The following is an 8,802-nucleotide window of genomic DNA, read 5'->3' on the forward strand; positions in this document are numbered from 1 at the left end:
GTCTTCAGACAACAATTCTGACGGCTAAAGAACCAAATGGGACAGGCAAAAAAAACCCAAAAAACCCCAAAAAACTGAAAAATGGTTTGAAACCGAAATATGGATTGAAATCGAAAAATGGTTTGAAACTGAAAAACGGTTTGAAACCGAAAATTTTTTTATTGAAACTGAAAAAAAAGTTGTAAGCGAAAACAAAAAAAATTGAAGTTTCAATTAATTGTTTTTCACTATCACATTTTTTTTCAGTTTCAATAGAAGATTTTTCAGTACATTTATTTCAGTTACAATATTTTTTTTCGGTTTCAATATTTTTTTCGGTTTCGTTTCAAGGTGGCATCGTTCTGATCCCATAGTGTGGTGTGTAAAATTCAGTAAAATAAGAAATGTTTTTAGTTTCAGTTTTTTGGTAAGATTTGATCATTTGAAGCTACTATTTCAAAATAGGTACTGACAAAATTAACACTGGGTACTGATACTCAAGTTGATTTGAACATGCAAAATCCTCAACTCGAGCGATGTACCCAGTTAGCACAGATTTCATTTTGGAGCTGTTTTTCAACCAACACTAGACGTCAAGAAATACCAGTGATTGTAAATCTGTGTCAAAATTTTTGTTAGGTTGCCTTTCCATTTTGAAAAAGCATAGATAAAAGTGCTTGTATGAATGGGTGTGAATGGGTGAATGAGGAAAGCGATTTGAATTGGTCAGGTAGAGTAGAAAATCACTATATAAGAACCAATTAATTTACTATTTACAATTTTCTCCTCTGATAAATTCAAAATCCCATTAAAGTTCTACTCCCCCTTTAGGGAGCTCTAAAGTTTTCTGAATAATTTTAATTTTTACCAGGATGGCTACCACAACATTCTAAAGAAAATTCTTCCCCACAGAGTGTGGTTTGTACTGTTTGCAAAGTGTAATGTCTCATTCTTCTTGTAAGAGAGTAGAGTGTCTATGACATTTATGAGGACAAAATCATCTTTTGTACTTGTTATTCAAGTATATAAAACAACGTGTGTGTTTCTGTGTGTGTGTTTGTGCACAGGCCACATCCTGCTTTCCATTCATTTCCTGATTTGGAGTATTTGAGCAGGACTTGTGAAATACAATGTAATAACAGCAAACCAAACACAGTCTCTGGAAGCAGAGAGAGGTACACAGTGTTGCTAAGAACACATAAATCCTCATCAATAGTCCTAGTGGAAAAACCAAGGTGAGGCAAGCCAGTACCAGACACCCCCCCCAAGTTAGATCTTTCACAGCCAGGGTGGAAAAGGAAGGTATTCATAGTCTTGGTAAATAAGGATGTTTACTCAGTTTAACATTTACCCAACTTGATACGTCAGTGAAGGCAAATTATCGTGACTGACTATACTAAGATGCAACCAAAGGGCATCTGTAAAAGGCTTCGTCAATAATTATTTAATGATCTTATATTTTAAACTACTTTGCGACTTTTTAAAGCCGTCTTCTATAAAGGAATAATTTGAAGGTGATGTTACCTAAATTATCAGTGTCATTTGTCATGTTGCCAATGAAATTCTGCTGGTGTTGTGGGCGTATGCCGAAGATCATATATCAAAAAGATGACCTTTAGGATAATTTTGTCTCATGGTGAAGAAATTAAATATGCAACAAAAAAAAAAAACAATTACAAGAAGAGCTGCAATAGATCCAATCAAACAATATTGTAAAAGCCATTCCAGACTTAAATCCAGCACTTATTAGCTAAGCTCCTGTTCTCTTTTTAGAAGTGTCTGCGTTTACGGTATATCACCACACCTACCTAGGAATGTTTAGCAAGGCCATGTGCACACTAATACGTCTTCGTTTGAAAACCCATTTTTTTCTTTTTGGCCTTCCGTCCACAATGAGACGGCGTTTTTGGTCAAGGAAAATGGAGCTTTTTGAAAACGCTCTCCAAAGCAGATACATTTGAAAAAGCTGTTTTCGCGGTGCAGTGTAGACTGCGTAAATGGAGACTTTTTAAAACGATGACAGGCATTATACAGCAGTTGTTTTGTTTGCTCTCAGTTATGACAGCCCTGTTAAAGATTAATATCAGTTTGTACATGCTCCAGATAGATTTCCTTCAAATTCTTTAATTCTCACTCGCTTTTGCAACTTTGTACTTTTGTGTTACTTGCAGCAACAACTCCACCATTTAAAAAACACGGTGCTTTTCCTCTACATTTTGCCGTGACGTTTCAAAGAGCTGGGAAATAAATAAGCGGCAGACAGAAATAATGCAGGTCGAATCGTCTTATGTTTCATCCATGCGCAATACAGGAACATATTGTTTTCGATCGTTTCAGTGTGGATGAACAACTGTTTGGAAACACTTAAAAACAATAGTGTGGACGCGGCGCCATAAATCGCTGTTTTCATATTTATCCGGATTTGTGTAGAAGTAGCCCAAGTCTGATCTTCTTCTTAATTCTGTACTAGCTCATAGTTAACTACTTGTTGCATGTCATCCTTACGCTTTGTCTCCACAATGTCCTGTTTCTATCAAATAAAATAATAATAATCTTTCGGCCACAGGGGAGGCTTTAGCTCAGAAGGTCGAGTAGGTCATCTACTAATCACAAGGTTGGTAGTTTGATCCCTCTCTGCAGCCCAGAGTATCCTGGTCAAGATAATGAACCCCAAGTTGCTCTTCATTGTGTTCAATGGATTATGAAATTGTGGGATAAAAAGCACTTAGGTGTACAAGAAGTGCTTGTATGAATGGTTGAATGGGAATCTGAGTGCTCACGTAGAGTAGAAAAGCACTATATAAGGATCAGTCAGTTTACTTAATAAAAACATGAATGTTAAAATAAAGTGCATCATGGACATTGATCTTCCTCACCAATGTCAGATCCCTCAAAAACAAAATGAAGGAGCTACATTCTACCATCCACAATTCTGAGATGCCACACTGGAGTTACCAGGCTAGACTCTACACCACCAGGACAGGGACCAGCAGGACAAAGCCTCGCCTCTGTCAGTGCCCCAGGGCGGCTGTGGCTTCAATGTAGCTGCCATCACCAGTGTGTGAATGTGTGTGTGACTGGGTGGATGACTGAATGTGTAAAGCGCTTTGGGGTCCTTAGGGACCAAGTAGAGCGTTATACAAATACAGGCCATTTACTAGGCCATTTACAAAGACTCTGGTAGGGGAAGAGGCGAGGGGCTATGTGCCTATGTTCTTCAGAACTGGTGCCATAACCACAGAATTATAGACAGTAGAAGCCATGTCCATTGACTGAAGGTCCTTTTATCTACCTGGCGAGCTAATGGTAGTCGTAGTTATTGTTGTTTACATCCCCATTGATGCTAATGTTAGCTCAGCCCTCAACCACCTCCAACTTGTCATCAGCAAACAGCAGCAAGAACACCCAAAGGGTATCCATGTTGTTGCTGAGGACTTCAATAAGGCACGTTTGACATCTGTACTCCCCAAATTCCACCAACATGTTAGGTTTCCTACAAGTAGGGACAGGACACCGGATCATGTGTACAGTGTACAAGGAGGCCTACAGGAGGAAGATAGAGAGCTTATACACACACAACAACCCCCACCAGGTGTGGAGAGGCATCCAAGCCCTCTCCAGCTTCAAAGGTCAGCCTGACACTAGCAGAGGAGCTGAATACCTTCTTTGCTCGGTTTGAGACCACCCTGCCCCTGACATCCCATTGCACCCCACTTACTACCTGTTCAGTACTTGTTTGCTTGTTGTAAGCAGAGATGGGCAGTAACGCGTTACTTCCCCATCGTGCGTGGGAAGAAAACTTCTTTTTACAGCGAACAAAACCCCTAAACAAGCACCGAGTAGCTACGACGTAATGGGAAACTCACAGAGAAACTCGCGGATTCTTCCACTGACCGCTGCGGCACACCTGCACCAGGGTAAAGCTCCGCCTACCCCACTCCTGCTTTACAGGTGAAAATAGAGCAACAGGACCGCTGAGTCTTTGACTTTATTTATTTTCTGCTGTGTTTTACTTGCATCTATTTGAAAGACTGAGTGTAAACACAAAAAATATTTTATTTTATGTGCTGGAATGTGCAGAAAATAGGTTTAAATGTTAAACTAATTTCTTCCAGTCAGAGAATGTTGCAGATAATTTAATCTTTGCTTGATGCATAAAGTTAAAAGATTAAAACTAATAAAACAAGTTTTAAAAAGAGATTTTTCCATTTGATTACATTTGATGATGGATTATGCAGAAAAAATAGAATTGGGCTGAAAGATCTATCGCTTTATCACATATTCAGGGTGTAAATCGTGTTTTTAAAAAGTAACTAAGTAACTAAGTAATTAATTATTTTTGAAAATAAGTAATCAGTAAAGTAACTGGATTACTTTCTTGGGGAAGTAATCAGTAATTAGTTCCTGATTACGTTTTTCAAGTAACTTGACCAACACTGGTTGTAAGTCATAAATTAACTGACTCAATTGCAACTGAGCATGTGTCTTACTAGAAGAATACCCAACAGAGAGCAGAAAAATCAACAACCGAGCTTCAACAAGGCAGCAGTACTTAAGCCATGAAGGACCTTCATGAAAGAATCTCTGCTCTGGTGAAGTCCATGGCATGCAGACTTGAGGAAGTTCATATATCAACAATGGCTGTAATTTGTTTTAAAAAAAGTGATATCATATTTTTTGTACTATTATTTCAAATATTTATTTGGGGATGTACAGAGACAAAAGTATTGTCACTGTCCAAATGTTGATTAACTTAATTTAATCTAGCTTAACTGTCATTGGCACTGCTTTCTGTTGTGGATTTTTGGATGACATGTATACCTATATAACTACATGCATTATATACACTAACTATATAGACTATAATCTATAGATTTGCACTAAACATATATACTGTAACTTTCATGTAGCACAAGACATTTTGCCTTCACCATGCTTTATTAAGATGGTACAGTAACAGGGCAGTTAATGCTGGGGTGAGTTCTCCTGAATAATTCACTTCGCTCCAGGGACTAACACAATGCAACGTTTGCCCGTGTCATTACATATTGTGATAAGCCAACGCAAGGGTTTAATCAAAGGGTGCCCCTCTACGCATGGCCATTAGCCAGAGTCCTGACCGGCCCCGGGCCAGGACCTTTTGCTGGTACCTGACCCTGCACCTCCTTTTTTTGGCTGGAGGACAAGTGTAAAGTTACCCAGCAGCAGGGGGCAGGGTTATTGGTCCCTATATTAAGGGACCAGAGGACACCCCAGGGCTTTTCTCTTTCCATCTCTCTCTGTAGGCCTCTGCTGTCTGTGCTTAAGGCCCTACAACCTGGGGTTTACTTTGCTTGCTTTGCTAAGTGTTGTCTTGCTATTCTTTGTATGTACTTTCTTGCTGTCCATACGATTCAGTGTATTAAACTCTATTCCAAGAATTCTACTCTTTTCCAGAGTTTCTTTTTGAGTGAAGGATTTCAGTTGGATCTAAAAAAGCTGGATCTCCACATCGTTGGTGGGATGAGGTTGTCATGTTGGCTTTAAAATTTGCAACAAAAATTGGCGACCACGAAGGGACAAGGAATTAAGGTGATTGCTGGGAGCCTTTTGGAACGTCAAAAGCTTTTGCGCATCAAAGGACACCACGTGGCCGTTACGTAACGTAAGCAAAGTTTTTTTCTGCAGAATGTTGGTGTTGTCTGAGTGCAGAAGGGGGATTCCCACCTAGGCACCAAGTAGATTACACCTACCCTTGAAAAGGACTTTAATCAAAGGGTCACTGTTATTTTAAAAAAAAGTGTTACACTGTAATAAATAATGTTAGTTGCAGAAACTGAATGAGCAAAGTTTAATGCTGCTTCATATGTGTGTGTGTGTGTTTCCTGTAACTAGCTCTTGTGTGAACCGCTGAGGAGTGCGGGTGAGCGCTGTGTGTGTGAATGTGGGTATCTGTGTAAAGGTTGCTCTGCCCTGTGCTTGAGTTGGACTCCAGGGCTGTGTTGGGGGAGTTTGTTTTTTATTTTCCCGCTATTCTAAAGTGTCAAGGCTGAAGAATAGGCATTGTGAAGTAGAGGAAGTTGAAGTGATGAAGTGACAAAAAGTAAGGTATACGTAGGCCCCTTTAGGTGGATATGGCTGGAGACCTAGTCATTCATTCAGGTTGATAAATTGACAAAGGATAACTAGGTTAACCAAATGAATTACAAGGTAGATGGGCTGTTTAGGCCTTTGGGATATATGGTGATAAATTCCTAGCAAGTAACGCGGGGACTTGGGATTCCCAGTGGGAATCTGAGGGTCCACCGGCAAAGACAGTCTAGATGAATGAAAGCCGACATTTTTTTGCCAAAGTGGGTGGTGTTGGGTCTGTGTTTCCACAAGCCCCGCTAATTCTAGAGACTTATTCATCATGAAGAAAACAAGACAGTCGATCGATCAAACACTTGCCTGTGTCCACCACGAAAATGACCTCGACCACGACCTCCCTTGCTGCCCTTTTTATTGAGACACAGTTCACACAAAACACGTCAGAACAAAGCCACGCCCCCTTGGTTCTGAGACAAAGCATTTGTATGTATATGTGTGAACCTCTGTAAGAGTGTGTGTGTGTGTGTTATGTGAGAATGTGTGTGTGTGTGTTATGTGAGAATGTGTGTGTGTGTGTGTGTGTGTGTGTGTCAGACCTCCTGCTGACCAAAGGGTCGTAAACCCAGGAAGTTTACATCAAAAGAAACAGATCTTTCAGATAGGATGTATCTACAATAAAACCTCCCCCAGCACAGAGTGGTTGGAGAGGTGGTCAGGATCAAAGGAATGGCTTTGATCCTACTGCTTGAACTAAGACTGTACAAATTTAAGAAACACAATGGCAACATTCAACAATTAGACTTAACAGTGGCTGTAGCTCAGGTGGTAGAGCAGGTCACCTACCAACCAGGGTTGGTGGTTTGAGCCCGGTTGGCTCTAATCTACATGCCAAGTATCCTTGGGCAAGATACTAACCCCATGTTGCTAGCTGATCTATTTGAGTGCGAATGAAGGAGGAAGTGTTTAATTTTTGAGTCCAGCAATATCAGAGTGACTTTTAATGGCCAAGAAAGTAAAAGAATAAAAAAATAGCACTTTATATGTTTAAGGACTAATTTGTGAAATGCTGTCTTTAGCAAATCCAATGCAATTAAAACTCACATATGCAAAATTACTATTGAATGATTATTTCTTTTAATTTGTCAAGTTCAATACGTATTATGGCAATTCTTCTGCAATTATTTCAGGAATCAGGGTTTTGAATGGTTACAGGGTCAGCTGCATCTTGTCACTTTACGAGAAAGTTCAGCAGAAAAGCAGAACATTATTTATAATAATAAAGCCCCTACCATCTTGTTTGATCCTAAACGAAAAATTAAATTCAGCAGATATGGTATAAATCATGCTGCCAGTAAAAAACACACAAAGTTCCCTGAATAAGCAGTGTGCATCGTGCAGTTGGTGGAGGTACACAAGAACAGCGTTTGGAGGGGATGACATAGCCTTTTTTCCACTAAAAGCTGGTAATTAAAAATAAAACACATGGATCAAAAATGCAAAAATCTAAAGTTGAGCCTTTGGAAGTAAAATGATATCAGAAAAGTGATTATGGCTTAGACAAGAAGAAAGTAAAACATGAGAAAGTCAGAGATGTAGGAAGTCAGTTTAAGGAGCTGTTAAGTGTGTGGGACAAAGAAAGCTGTGGGTGAAAGAGGGAAAACTGTAAGTGAGAGCTAGCTATATAGTAAGCTATATAGGCGAATTCAAAGAAGAGGATAAGATTAAAGACAGTAACATGAGGTCAAGCTCAGAAAAGAAAAACTGGAACAAATGAAACAGTTACTTACGAACTGATGTATGCACACACTCAAAACAATGACTCTCCTGTTATGAAGAAAAAGAAATAACTCCTCACAGATGAAGGAGCTCACCAACTGAGGGGGAGAAACACAGATCACCAGTGAAAGACAGCAGGCCAAAAGCCTGTGGAAAGGAGCAACACTGGCACTCTGAAGGCCTATGCCACCAATAAGGCCTGTGGAAAGGTGGAGTGGAGGAGTTAGCCAGATGACGACATCCAATGGTTGTCATGCAGGAAAGCCTAGGAATTTCAGAGAGTTCCTGGGCTTTCATGCAGTAAGGGGACGTCCAAGGGAAGATCCACATAAAGCTGAGATAGAGGCTGCTCCATCTCCTTGAGGCTAATGAAAGACTGTAACGGCCGAGGGCTGGAAAAGTGTATGAAAACACACTTTTAGTTAGCTGACGTATTCATTAACCAGCTGCGGAGCAACGTTTTGTGTCCTCTAAGAGCCAGCACAGTCTACCTCTGAATGTGGGCAGCACGATAACAACTGTCAAGAGAAATCTTCAGTACATGGACTTCGGTAGAGGTGGGAATCACCATACATCCCACGATACGATATTATCACAATACTTAACACACAATACGATATTATTGCAATTTTTAAAAAATATTTTGCGACATTCAGATTCTGTCCATAAAGGTAAACTTTATCAATATTCATTTTATCTAATATCAAAGTCTCACACTCAGTCTTTCTCTCATTTCAGTTTTATTGTTGACAAACTGAACGGTTTGTATTACAGTCTAGTCCAACTTAACTGAATGCAACCATCTGGTACAATTATAGCTATTCTGAACTATGCAATATGAAAACTATGCAGCCCCTTCAGCAACTGAAGAATTTGAAAGTAAATTAAAACAAAATATAATTTTGCATTAAATAAAAAAGTTTTACACTTAATTAAAATAAAACATGTCTTAAATTAAAAGAAGTAAACTGTCATGTT

The sequence above is a fragment of the Maylandia zebra genome, linkage group LG1 (assembly GCF_041146795.1).
Source record: "Maylandia zebra isolate NMK-2024a linkage group LG1, Mzebra_GT3a, whole genome shotgun sequence".
NCBI classification, from domain to species: Eukaryota; Metazoa; Chordata; class Actinopteri; order Cichliformes; family Cichlidae; genus Maylandia; species Maylandia zebra.